This window comes from Scyliorhinus torazame, chromosome 26 (assembly GCF_047496885.1).
Source record: "Scyliorhinus torazame isolate Kashiwa2021f chromosome 26, sScyTor2.1, whole genome shotgun sequence".
In the NCBI taxonomy this organism is placed as follows: domain Eukaryota; kingdom Metazoa; phylum Chordata; class Chondrichthyes; order Carcharhiniformes; family Scyliorhinidae; genus Scyliorhinus; species Scyliorhinus torazame.
The window spans coordinates 11932353-11946803 of NC_092732.1; the positions used below are offsets into that span (position 1 = coordinate 11932353).

At 45.2% G+C, this 14451-nt stretch overlaps 1 protein-coding gene across 3 annotated transcripts in view; it reads left to right on the forward strand.

Annotated features, from left to right (window-relative positions):
* The first annotated feature begins 14171 nt into the window (after positions 1 to 14171).
* LOC140402903 (immunoglobulin superfamily member 1-like) overlaps positions 14172 to 14451 on the forward strand; it is a 32425-nt gene continuing 32145 nt past the window's right edge. For all 3 annotated transcript variants that reach the window (XM_072490534.1, XM_072490536.1, XM_072490535.1), the window contains exon 1: positions 14172 to 14257. The gene's annotated coding sequence lies outside the window, so the exon portion shown is untranslated. The remainder of the gene's footprint in view (positions 14258 to 14451) is intronic.

Below are 14451 nucleotides of genomic sequence, written 5' to 3' on the forward strand. Positions count from 1 at the left end.
TGATGAGGACCCGTCTACGGAGGTAGTATGGGCTGAGGATAAAAACAGAAAAGGAAGAGGTCACCCTGTTAGGGGTTTTCTATAGGCCTCCGAGAAGTTCCACAGATGTAGAGGAAATGATTGCACAGATGATTCTGGATTCGAAAGCAAATGGATAGTTGTTATGGGGGACTTTAACTTTCGAAATGTTGACTGGAAACGCTATAGTTCGAGTACTTTAGATGGGTCCGTTTTTGTCCAATGTGTGCAGGAGGGTTTACTGACACAGTATGTAGATAGGCCAACGAGAGTCGGCCATATTGGATTGGGAACCAGGACAGGTGTTAGACATGGCGGTAGGTGAGCACTTTGGTGATAGTGACCACAATTCGAGTACTTTTACTTTAGTGATGGAAAGGGACAGGTATATACCGCAGGGCAAGAGTTATATCTGGGGGAAAGGAAATTATGATGCGATCAGGCATGACTTAGGATCCATCGGATGGAGAGGAAAACTGCAGGGGATGGGCACAATGGAAATGTGGAGCTTGTTCAAGGAACAGCTACTGCGTGTCCTTGATAAATTTGTACCTATCAGGCAGGGAGGAAGTTATCGAGCGAGGGAACCGTGGTTTACTAAAGCAGCCGAAACACTTGTCAAGAGGAAGAAGGAGGCGTATGTAAAGATGCGACGTGAAGATTCAGTTAGTGCGCTCGAGAGTTATAAATTAGCTAGAAAGGACCTGAAGCGAGAAATAAGAAGAGCCAGGAGGGGACATGAGAAGTATTTGGCAGGTAGGATCAAGGATAACCCTCAAGCTTTCGATAGGTATGTCAGGAATAAAAGATTGACATGGGTAAGAGTAGGGCCAGTCACGGACAGCAGTGGGAAGTTGTGTGTGGAGTCCGAGGAGATAGGAGAGGTGCTCAATGAATATTGTTCGTCAGTATTCATACAGGAAAAAGACAATGTTGTCGAGGAGAATACTGAGATTCAGGCTACCAGACTAGAAGGGGTTGAAGTTCATAAGGAGGAGCTGTTAGCAATTCTGGAAAGTGTTAAAATAGATAAGTCCCCTGGGGCGAATGGGACTTTTCCTAGGAGACTTTGGCTTTGATCTTTAAGTCATCTTTGTCTACAGGAATAGTGCCAGAAGACAGGAGGACACCAAATGTTGATCCTTTGTTCAAGAAGGGGAGTAGAGACAACACCGGTAACTATAGACCAGTCAGCCTTACTTCTGTTGTGGGCAAAGTCTTGGAAACGTTTATATGAGCTAGGGTGTATAATCATCTGGAAAGGAATAATTTGATTAGCGATAGTCAACACGGTTTTGTGAAGGGTAGGTCGTGCCTCACAAACCTTATTGAGTTCTTTGAGAAGGTGACCAAGCAGGTGGATGAGGGTAAAGCAGTTGATGTGGTGTATTTGGATTTCAGTAAAGCGTTTGATAAGGTTCCCCACGGTCTGCTATTGCAGAAAATACGGAGGCATTGGATTCAGGGTGATTTAGCAGTTCGGATCAGAAATTGTCTAGTGGGAAGAAGACAAAAGTTGATGGGAAATGTTCAGACTGGAGTCCAGTTACTAGTGGTGTACCACAAGGATCTGTTTTGGGGCCACGGCAGTTTGTCATTTTTAAAAATGACCTGAAGGAGGGCGTAGAAGCATGGGTGAGTAAATTTACAGATGAAACTAAAGTCGGTGGAGTTGTGGACAGTGCGGAAGGATGTCACAAGTTACAGAGGGACATAAATAAGCTGCAGCGCTGGGCTGAGAAGTGGCAAATGGAGTTTAATGCAGAAAAGTGTGAGGTGATTCATTTTGGAAGGAATAACAGGAAGACAGAGTACTGGACTGATGGTAAGGTTATTGGTAGTGTGGATGAGCAGAGAGATCTCGGTGTTCATGTACATAGATCCCTGAACGCTTCCACCCAGGTTGAGAGGGTTATTAAGAAGAGGTACGGTGTGTTAGCTTTTATTGGTAGAGGGATTGAGTTTCGAAGCCATGAGGCTATGTTGCAGCTGTACAAAACTCTGTTGCGGCCGCATATGGTGTATTGCGTGCAATTCTGTTCGCCGCATTATAGGAAGGATGTGATAGAATTGGAAAGGGTGCTGAGGATATTTAGCAGAATGTTGCCTGGTATGGAGTGAAGATCTTATGAGGAAAGGCTGAGGGACTTGAGGCTATTTTCGTTGGAGAGAAGGTTAGGAGGTAACTTAATTGAGGCATGCAAGATGATCAGAGAGTTAGATAGGGTGGACAGTGAGAGCCTTTTCCCTCGGATAGCGATGTCTAGCACGAGGGGACATAACTTTAAATTGAAGGGAGATAGATACAGGACAAATGGGGCAGCACGGTAGCATTGTGGATAGCACAATTGCTTCACAGCTCCAGGGTCCCAGGTTCGATTCCGGCTTGGGTCACTGTCTGTGCGGAGTCTGCACATCCTCCCCGTGTGTGCGTGGGTTTCCTCCGGGTGCTCCGGTTTCCTCCCACAGTCCAAAGATGTGCAGGTTAGGTGGATTGTCCAAAATTGCCCTTAGTGTTGGGTGGGGTTACTGGGTTATGGGGATAGGGTAGAGGTGTTGACCTTGGGTAAGGTGCTCTTTCCAAGAGCCGGTGCAGACTCGATGGTCCAAATGGCCTCCTTCTGCACTGTAAATTCTATGAAATGTCAGAGGAAGGTTCTTTACTCAGAGAGCAGTAAGGGCGTGGAATGCCCTGCCTGCAACAGTAGTGGACAAGCCAACACTAAGGGCATTCAACTGGTCATTGGTTAGACATATGGATGAAAAGGGAATATTGTACAAACAACAAACAAACAACAGAAACCCCAGCGCACATCCGCGTAGAACACCACTCGACACAACCTTGCATTAAGAAATAAGCACCATTCCACTGATACCATTTGACTTCTGTGACCGAACCATTTCTGTATCAATCTTACCATCTCAACTCTGATCCTGTGTTACTTCACCGTTTGTCATGAGGCACCTTGTCAAAGGCTTTACTGAAGTCCTTGTAAACAAAATCCACCGCCCTATACTCATCAATCATCTTTGCCACCTCCTCAAAAATTCGATCATGTTAATGAGGCACTACTTCCACTTCACAAAACCATGCTGCCTATCATTAATGAGTTCATTTGTTTCCAAATGGGCATATGTCCTGTTCCTGAGAATTCGCTCCAATAATTTACCTACTCCCGACGAGAGGCTCACCGGCCTGTAGTCTCCAGGGTTATCCCTGCTACATTTCTTGAACAGCGGTACCTCATTAGCTTATCTCCAGTCCTCTGGGATATCACCGGTAGCCAATGAGGATACAAAGATTTCAGTCAAGGCCCCAGACATTTCCTCGCTTGCTTCCCTCAGCATTCTTTGGTAAATTCCATCCTGCCCAGGAGAGTTATCTCCCTTAATATATTTTAAAAGATCCAATACCTCCTCCTTTTCGATGTTAACGCGTTCGAGACTGACCCTACCCAAGGATCATCTTCCACAAAGTACTTTTCTTTGTTGAATACTGATGCAAAGTATTCATTTAGTACCTCGCCCTTTTCCTCTCGCTCAACACATAGGTTTCCTCCACTGTCCTGCAACAGTAGCGGATTCGCCAACACAAAGGGCATTCAAATGATCATTGGATAGACATATGGACGATAAGGGCTTTAGAGTGGTTTCACAGGTCGGCGCAACACCAAGGGCCGAAGGGCCTGTACTGCGCTGTAATGTTCTATGTTCTATGTTCTACTGTCCTTGAGTGGTCCAACTATTTTCCTGGCCACCTTCTTGCTTTTTATATATGTTTAAAACAGCTTTGGGATTCACATTATCCCTACTTGCCAATGAATTTTCATAACACCCCCCCCCCACCCCTCCGACTTTGCCGCTTAAGTACTTTCCTACCATTTTATACTCCTGAGGGTTTCGACTGTCCCCAACCTTCTAGACCGTACAAAAACGTCCTTCAACTTTCTCAGGAGGTTCACAATATCCGTCGTTGTCCAAGACTCCCGGAACGTCCATACTTATCATTCATTCTCTCAGGAACTTGACGCTCCTGAAATCTAATCAACTGTCGCTTGAAAGACTCCCGCATTTCCGATGTTGATTTACCATTCAATTGCTTGTTTAATGTTATCATAATTTGCCTTTTCCCAGTTTCGCACCTCAACGCGAGGGATACTTTCATCAAAATTGCTCTGAAACTTTCGGAATTGTGGTCACAACTCCGAAAATGGTGCCCTACTGAAACGTCAACCATCTATCCGTGCTGATTTTTTTTACAGACTGTCATTGTTCGTCGGTTGTGGAGGGGTGTAATGTTTATTGAAGGGGTAGAAATGAAGCGAGTTGCTTTGCTCTTGATGGTATTAGACATCTTCACTGTTGTTGCAGCTTCAGTTATACATACAAGTATTCCTTTGAACTCCTGAACTAATAGTTAAAAATGGTGGAAAGGCGTTGATGGTCAGGAGTTGTTCGCTGCAGGATTCCTAGCATTTGACCTACCGAGCCATAGTATTTATACGGCTAATCCAGTTTACGTTCTGATTGACCCTGGAAGAACCAAACAGAGCTTCCCTGAGTAGGTTGTTGCTGCATAAGTGCTGCTTGATAACACTATTGAAAACCCCTTCCTTTACTTTCCCGATGATAGAGAGTACTGATAGGGCGGTAATTGGCCGAGTTGGAAATGTTTTTGTATAGGACACATCTGGGCAAGTTCTTCCATTCCCGGGTAGATGCCAGTACTTGAACAGCTTGACTGGCAGCGCAAATATTTTGGAGCCGGAATATTGGCAAGGCCCATATCCTTTGCATTATCCAGTTTTTTCAGTGTTTTCATAACACGGGAGTGAATCGAATTGGCTGAAACTGAAAGCTGCAATGCTGGCGACCGCCAGCGGAGGCCGAGATGGATGATCCACTCGACACTTCTATCATAAGGGTTTTGTAAATACTTCAGCCTAATCTTTTGCATTGATGCACTGGGCCCAACATTATTCATGACGAGGTCATTTTTGGAGGCTCCTACTATATTGAGCTGTTTCATTGTCCACCAGACTACACGGCTGGGCGTGAAAATACTGTAGCGCTTAGAACGAAACGATTGGTTTGGTCTCACAGCTGTCCATTACATGGTGATTATGGTGTTTGGCATGCAACTGTGTTGTACCTTCAGTGGGTTGAGAGCTCATTTCGAAGTATGTGTGGAGATACTCTGTCATGCACTCTTACACTCTACATTGAACCAGGTTTTGTTCCCTTGCTTGGTGGTGATGGTAGAGTGGCTGTGATGGTAGTGTAGGGAAGTGCCACGCCATGTGCTTACACATTTTACTTGAATACAGTTCTGCTGCTGCTTCTTGCCCACAGTGCCTCATGAACGCCCAGGTTTGAGTTACTAAACATGTTTCAATTACCCTATTGAGTACAGTGATAGCCCCACACAGCACAATGGACGGTGTTCTCAATTTGAAGACTGGACCTCGTCTCCCCAACAGCAAAGTGCCGCTATTGTCTGCCGATACTGTTTATGAACAGGTGGAATGCAGGTAAGCGAGAATTAGGACAAGAATGGTTTTCCCTCATGTTGGTTCAGCCAGCACCTCCCGCAGTCTCGCAGTTAGGTGATGTCGGATCCGGCCAGCTCAGTCCGTTGTGCTTTTACGAAGCCACCCTTGGTGGTTGTCATTAAACTCCTCCATCTAGGCTATATTATGCGCTTTAGGACGTTCAATACTTGTTCAGAGTCGTGTTCACAGTGGACGAGAACGGATTCATCAGCTGAGGGAGCACTTTGCGTGGTAATCAGCAGGTGGTTTCCTTGTTCAGTTCGACTTTGTGCCATGAGACCTCATATGGCGTCCAGAATCGTTGTTTTAGACTGCCAGGCAACTCCTTCCCGACTGTGTATACACTGTGCAGCCACCTCTGCTGGGTCTGTCCTATCAATGAGCAGAACATAACCAGGAAGAGTAATAGTTGTGTGGGACATTACCTATGGGATATGATTATGCGAGGAAAACCATGTCAAGCTGTTGCATAAATAGTCTGTGAGTCAACTCTGCCAATATGGACAAGCGCCCAGATGTCAGTAAGCATGACTTTGCAATGTTGACACGGGTGGTTTTGCAGTTGCATTTTCTGGTGTAATGGTCTAATGCCGCATGGTCCGTCCGTGTTCTTTCATTTTTGTTTCTTTTGTAGCAGGTGTATGCTCGGTCATTTATGAGTCAACCAGATTGCTATGGGTCTAGAGTCACACGGAGACCGGACCAGGTCAGGACAGCATGATTAATTACAGAAAGGACATCAGTGAACCAGTTGGATTTTTACAACTTATGTGTTTGCAGCTTCGCCTGTGTCCCCATCGTTTTTCCAATAATATGGGTGACCTATGGAAAGATAGTCCAAATGCGTTCCAAACAATTGTGTGTTTGTCCATCTAGGCATTGTCAGTGTTCCTGTGTGTGGTTGTAGATACCTCAATCACTGTGAGCCACCGATGAAGGGAGTTCATAATTTGTGATTCATATTTGGGATCGTACAGATTTCCTCAAATATCGGAAGTCAAAGGTAATATAATCTTTATTATTGCACAAGTAAGTTTATATTAACACTGCACTGAAGTTACTGCGAAAAGCCCCACGTCGCCACATTCCGGCGCCTGTTCGGTTACACTGAGGGAGAATTCAGAATGTCCAATTCACCGAACCAGCACGTCTTTCGGGGCTTGTGTGAGGAACCGGAGCACCCGGAGGAAACCCACGCAGACACAGGGAGAATGTGCAGACACCACACAGGCAGTGCCCCAAGCCGAAATCGAAGCTGGGATCCTGGCGCTGTGAAGCTAAAATGCTACAGGTGAACAGTGAGCTAATGTCACGTCGAGGACTGGTTTTTAGAGGTTTGTTTAGCTCAGTGGGCCAAATCGCTGGCTTTTAAAGCAGACCAAAGCAGGCCAGCAGCGCGGTTTCAATTCCCGTACCACCTCCCCGAACAGGCACCGGCATGTGGCGACTAGGGCCTTTTCACAGTAACTTCATTTGAAGCCTATTGGTGACAATAAGCGATTTTCATTTCAATTTCAGGATGACACTGTGATTGAGCTGAATATAGAACAACCTGTTCACTCTTCGCTTAAATCTACCCCGGAGGGCAAATTCACTTCTGTCAAACTTTGTGTCTCAATGATGTGAAGATGCCGGCCTTGGGCTGGGATGGTCCAACACAAGTTTAAATTTCAACAAATTTACTTGGGATCCCAAGCTTCCGGTGCGCAGCTGAGGAAGGAGCTGCGCTCTGAAAGCTAGTGATTCGAAAAAAACGTATTGGTCTTAACCTGGTGTTGTCAGGCTTATTATTGTGTCTCAATGTTTCACTTCTGCAGGACGTTTTGTAGGTGAGCCGCGCCAACTATTAAAACAGGGACACCAATTCGAGCTTCCGACTCACACATCATTTTCCAACTCCAGTCTCAAGTGGTTTCTGTGAGCGAGGCTTTCATAGATCATAGAATTTACAATGCAGAAGAAGACCAGTCGGCCCAGCGGGTCTGCACAGGCCAATGGGAACGGCACCACAACTAACTAAGCACACCCATCGGTCCTATCCCCATAGCCCCACCAAACCTTTTGCACAGTCAGGGGCAACTCATCACAGACAATCCACCTAACCAACATATTTTTGGACTGTGGGAGGAAAGCGGAGGAAACGCACGCAGACTGGAGGTGGGAATTGAACCCGCGTCCCTGGAACTGTGAGGCAGCAGTGCCACCGTCTTTTTGAGGCACCTGACAATCCATCCTGCGCACAGCCAATGCATGACTCACTACCAGGCCCCGCTGACCCACTACGTTGTCCTTCAAGGATGGGTTGAGACACACTGTTAAGCGCCACAATATCTGATCATTTCAGGACTCATTCTGCTAGTTATTGATTCTATCGGACTCTTTACATTCAGCTGAATTTATCGCATTTTCTCTTCTCAACTTCTGTCCCTCGTCATTCTGCAGATTCCCGCTCCGAGGTTCGTGGGGAATCTTACAGGGAACTGGCATCATGGATTTTCCACTTTGACTTCATAACTGAGTCAAGATTCCCATGAGGGGACCGCACATCTTTAATTATTTTACCCTGCAAAAGTTTCTCAGTGTTTGGTTCCCTGTTAGGATGATGACTTGTGTTCCTTTACCATAACCGACACGATAATCCGATGTGTACTTTTCATCTTCAAAAAGATTTGGTTTTATTAAATCGGCTAATCGAGTGAGAATTGATGTTCAACATAACGATTTTAGTAAACATTTATTTAATCGGAATTGTTTTAAGTACTAATTCCGGCTTCTACTTTCAGAAAAATAGATTATACAAAGAACGGCAAACATATTAACCATTTTAAACGTGCATCACTAACTCTCGCCGTATTTGCACTCTGAAAAACAGTTAATCAACAGCAGCCGTTCGTACAGTAGAGACATTTACATGTTTCTACATTTGATTATGTTTTATTGCTAGACAAATGGACAATTTCCAGCTCAATGTTCGTCACAGGTGAGCAAGGATTAAACAATGATGGGGACTGGGAGCTGGATTAGGTCAATGTGACCAGCATGGCCTTTGCCACAGAAGGGGAAAAAAACATTTCGGATCAGTATTCTTATTTCCCCATGTTTCTGGTGTTCCACTTTGAAGGAAACAAGGCCAGTCCAGACACATATTCTGATTTCGCCGTTTTACTGATTTTTTTGGGCCGCCATACAATTATGTGCCCTTGAGTTCGTTTTGTTTCCTGCCCCCCCCCCCCCCCCCTCTCACCCATACAACAGAATCATAGTATATTTACAGTGCTGCAGTGGCTACTTGGTTCACAGATCCATACTGCTTCTCTAAAAGTGCATTCTTGTGTTCCTCTCCTGCATTAGCCTCGCATCCCTTTAGAGTCTATATTCTCAGTTGGCAACACATTTTTTTTTTAAATACCAGGATATCTCAACCGCTCGGGACCATGGTTCCTGAATACAATCACCCTTTGGGGAAAAATAAAATCCTCACATCCCTTGTACTCCTTTTACTCTGGGTCTGAGGTTTCTTTCTATTTGGCCTGCCCATACCCCTCAGCATCTCCTACATCTCTATCAAGTCTCTTATCACTCTTCTTTTCTCCAATGAAAGACGATGCAACCACTCCAGTCTATCCTCTTAGCTTCAGCTGCTTATACCTGGAATCATTCTTGTTAGTTTCCTGTCTTCTTTCCAAATACGTTCACATCCTTCCTCAAGAATAAGCTTGGAAATGGTCATAACAGTCGCGAAGAGAACCTCACTCGTGTCTTATACATGTTCAACAGGTCCTCCGCACTTTTGCATTCAAAGCTCCTATTAGTCCAGCCGTGGATACGATGTGCTTTGTGAAATGCGCGCTGAACTTGCTCTCCAAATCCAATGGCGTTTTCACGGGCACGCTAGAATCGTTTAGCAAATCATGTTAATCGTAGAAACACATATGATGGTTAACGGTGTGTTAGTACTGTTGCTTTACAGCGTCAGGGTCCCAGGCTGAATTCCCGGCTCTCTCACTGTCTGTGCGGAATCTGCACATTCTCCTCGTGGCTGCGTGGGTTTCCTCCATTAATTTCCTCTCACATGCCCTGATAGACATGCTGTTAGGTAATTACGACATTCTGAATTCTCCCTCTGTGTACCCGAACTGACGCCAGAATGTGCCGACTAGGGGGTTTTCACAGTAACTTCATTGCAATGTAAGGCTACTTGTGACAAAGATTATTATCATTATGATATACCCTTTGTTCCGACTCCTCCTTTAGAGCTTCAAAAATATTTCGTACTATCTCTCCATATTCTCAGTGCCATAATAAATCACCTCATAAGTCTCCACTGCATTGAACGTCTTCAATTTGTTCTACCCAATTCCCCAACATTTTTAATATCTAGACTACTGTCACTATAATTGACAACGTTCCCGATTTTCGTATCAGCTAGTAATTTCTAAAACATGTCCTGGACATTACATTCTACGTCATGAATCCTTCCACTGAACAGGAAACTGCACGGCAGGCCTTTACCCCAATCTCAAAAGCAACAATGTATCACTGCTCCTGGTCTTCCTGTCACGCAACCCATGTCACATTGATGTTTCTAGTTGCCCGCTTATCTATAACCATTAAAACTTGACCAACTTAGCATCGAGTACATACAATAACCTAGCTCCCAGTTCTCTATTGGGAAGAGAATGCAAAGCATGAAGGGCCATCTGAGCATTTCTCCTAATCTCCGTCATAAATGGGTGAAACCTTATTCGGAAACTGTCGTTGCAACGTCTGCCTTGCAAAGCTCCCTCAGTAATGCAATGCTTCAACACGATTAGTTCTCATTGTTGTATTTACAATGAGTAATGCTTTGGGGATATATTAACGGCCCCGAAGTTTGAGATGGCAAGGAATGTTTCTCCCAGTTAACAGCAAGAATTAGGATTCGACTGCCATCATCTTAATTCAATATTCGGGACAGGCGCTGCCGTCGTGGTTTTGCCACTAGACTGGTAATCCAGAGACTCAGTTCGACCATCTGGGGAGCCGGGTTCGAATTACACGTCGACAGATATTGAAATTTGAACGCAATACACAAGCTGGCATTGGAAGTTGAATGATGAGCATGAAACAATTGTTGATTTCGTTCTAATCCATGCTGCTGTCCTTTCTGGAAGTAAATCTGTCATCGCTTACCTGATCTATCTGGTACCCGACTCCATGACCAGAGACATGTGATTTGCTCTGAAATGATTAGCCATGGTTTTCAATGTCAATTACAGATGGGTAATACCCAGATCCCATGAATGAAAAAAATAAGCAATACAATTCCTTTTATGGCTCTGTTTGGAAATCCCATTTGACATCCAATAATGGAATGATATGCGGGTTGCTGAAACAATACACTTTGTCGAACATTTTCGACTTGCACTCATATAAAGTTCCTCTATGTTGTACAGCCGAAACATGATCTTTCTCTCTGAAAACAGGGCGCCCTCGCGCGATATGTGTTCTTTCTGGTACACAGTTCAAGCCCGACTAACAATCCTTATTTAGTTTCCAGACTATTGGTTTTGTTTCGGCCAAGCAGATGCCATAACAGGCTGGGATGCAGCCAGATAGGATGTTTTCTATGGTGCATCTGTAAAAGTTTGTAAGGGTTAATGTGGATATGACCAAGATATGCATATGGTTTAAAACCAGCTGCAGTGGATTAAAGATGACTAAAATTCCAAGTCAGGCTGATGTGTGGCTGATAGGTGATGGTGTTTCTGTGCATTGAATTGTATTTATATGTTTGTACTCAGTTCAGAATGGAGGAGAGTTTGTGCAGGGGGTCGGCGCAGGAAGCACTAACAACAGCGCCGCTTCCGATAGCTCCGGGGAAATACTCAGGGAGTCCGGTAATAATAGCTTCATTGAAAATCTGGAGGCAGTTTCGCCAACACTTCGGGTTGGGGGCAGGGTCAAGGGAAATGCCGATTCGGGGGACCCACAGATTTGAGCCAGGGAGCTGGGATGGAAGTTTTCGGAAATGGGAAGAGAAGGGGATTAAAACGCTAAAAGATTTGTTTCTTCGGGGTCGGTTTGCAGGATTCAGGGAGCTGGAAGCGAAATATGGGCTGGAGCAGGGGGAAATGTTTAGATACATGCAAGTTCGGGATTTTGCTAGAAATCAGATACAGAGCTTCCCGGTGGAGCCGGCCTCCACGTTGCTGGGGGAGGTGCTAACGACAAGGGAACTGGAGAAGGGGGCAGTGTCAGCGGTGTACGGAGCTATTCTCGAAGAGGATAAGGCACCACTGGAAGGGATCAAAACAAAGCGGGAGGAAGAGCTGGGAGAGGTTATAGAGGAGGGGGGCTGGTGTGAGGTGCTCCTGAGAGTGAATGCCTCCACCTCATGTGCGAGGCTGAGGATGATACAGCTGATGGTGGTATATAGAGGTCGAGGATGAGCCGATTTTTTGAAGGAGTAGAAGGTGGTGTCAGCGTTGCGCGGCGTGGGGGGGGGGCGCGAATCACGTTCATATGTTTTGGTCCTGTCCAAAGCTAGGGGAGTACTGGAAGGAGGTTTTTTGGGTAATTGCCAAGGTTATGCGCGTCCCCGAGCAGCCATATTCAGGGTGTCGGACCAGCTAGGGTTGGAAACGGGTGTGGAGGTCTGGTTGGTCGCCCGAAGGCGGATTCTGCTGGGATGGGGAGCAGCCTCTCCACCCAGTGCCCTGACGTGGCGGGGGGACCGGTTGGAATACTTGACCCTTGAGAAGGTTAAGTTCGAACTGAGGGGATGCTCGGAGAGGTTCTACAATTCTACAATTCATGGGCACTATTTATTATTCAAGGCACTATGTACTATTCAAGGACTGCATAACATCGAACATTAGTTGGGGGTGGATGGGTGGGAGGGTTGGGGAGGAGGGGGGCTGTGTGTATTAAGGGTGACTATGGGTAATCCCTGATTCCTTTTTGTCATTTGTTTATGTAAACATGAGGGCTGATGTTTGGTGGTTGGTGGGAGGATGGGATCGTTATTATTGTTATGGGGATTGACATATCTGTTGCTAATTATTGTTTATTGTTGGTGGGTGTAAATTCGGGAGAAAATGTGAAAAAGGAGGCGAATAAAAATATGTTTTAAAAAAATGTTTGTACTCAGCTTTCCCCCCTGTTGTTAGATTTTTTTCTGTGTGCGCGTGTTCTGTAAGTGTGTGTTTTCGTGTGTGTCCGAGTGTGGCTGTGCTGGAAGTTGACGCCACTAACCAGTGAGCTTGACCCTTGGAAACCGCCAACAGTTGTTTCTTCTGCCTATGAAGTCTTTGGACTTTCCGATAGGCTAACCACTGAACACGTTTCAATTCTCTGATGCTACAGAACTTGATTAATCATTGGGAACAGTTCCCTTTCACTGTGGGAAAGGTGACACTGGCAGAAACAGAAGAAGCTCCTTCTCCGTCATATGTACCAATCAAACATTCTAGAATCCATGCTTTGATAGTAAAAAGGAATGTAACGAAATCTAATTTTAAATGTGCGATTGATATTCGTCTCCTTCTATTTATAAATGGTAAATCAGCAACATGCCTAATTGAGACTGAATAAACGAATCAGAGAGCCACGAAATCATCGAATCCCCACAATGCAGAAGGAGGCTATTCGATCCATCCAGCCTTTATCTTCCCTCTTAATGAGCACACCAGCCAACCTACTCGCATCCCCTTAACCCAATAACCCGTTAAAATAACCTACATATCTTTAGATAGTAATGGCCAATTGAGCACGGCAAATCCTCTTCACCTGCAAATATTTCGACTGTGGTGAAAACAGGAGCACCCGGATGAAACCCACGTCGACACGGGGAGAACGTAGAAAATTCACACAGACAGACATCGAAGGCTGGAATAGATTCCGGTCACAGGCGCTGTGAGGCTGCAGTGTCAAACATGGTGCCACCGTGCCGTGGTGGAATGAGATATATTGCTGGCAGTATCAATCATTTAATTTTCGGTATAAAGAATCGGAGATTCATTGTAAACAACTATTGTCAGTAAAATGGGTGAATATTCAACTAAAGCTAATACCGTCAAGCAAGATACATTATTTCCTCTGGTGGGGGAGTCGAGTATGCAGGGCCGTAATATTAAAATCGGAGCCAAATTGGGGTTTGATATCAGGAAAGGCTCGTTTGCGCATAAGCCTATACATTTGAGTCAGTTTTGTCTTGAGATGGCGTTAATCGTTTCCGTCTTCCTGAGTGAAGGCTGGAAGGACCGAAATAGTCTCTTCCTAAATTGGTGCATAAAACACGACATGTTGTTTGGCATTGTAGGGAACCAATTGTTCTATCACCAACTTTTACTTCACAGAGTTGCGCTTCCTTTTTGTCTGAAGCTTGCAAACCTAACATGTACCGACAAGAAGAAACAAAATATCCATGGCAAAAATAATTGTTCCAAGGCAGGCACCAGAAAAAATGCGGCAGCTAAATTTATGCAACTCCAGTGACCTTGGGGTTCCGACAAAGAAACAGAGGGTGCGGAATCCGGGAAGTTATAATGGACCTACTTTCGGCTTGACCTGGAGTATTGTGCCCAGTTCTGAGCACGGCACTGTTGGAAAGAAGGAGAGGCAGCTGAGATGATGTGAAAGTATTTTCGGAAATGGGAATATGACACTGTTCTTCTCGGTGGAGTGAAAGTGAAGAATTAATTGAGGTGCGCAAAATCTCGAGGGATGTGGGCAGAGTAATAGAAAGAAACTACCACCACTGATGGAAGGGGGGAACCTCACGGAATCTATTAATGCAGAATGATTAGGACCTTGAATGCACTGCCCGAGATTGAGGTGCATGGTGGTTAAATTATGGCGTCGAAAAGAGAATTGCGTAAGAGCACGGCGTAGGGGAAGG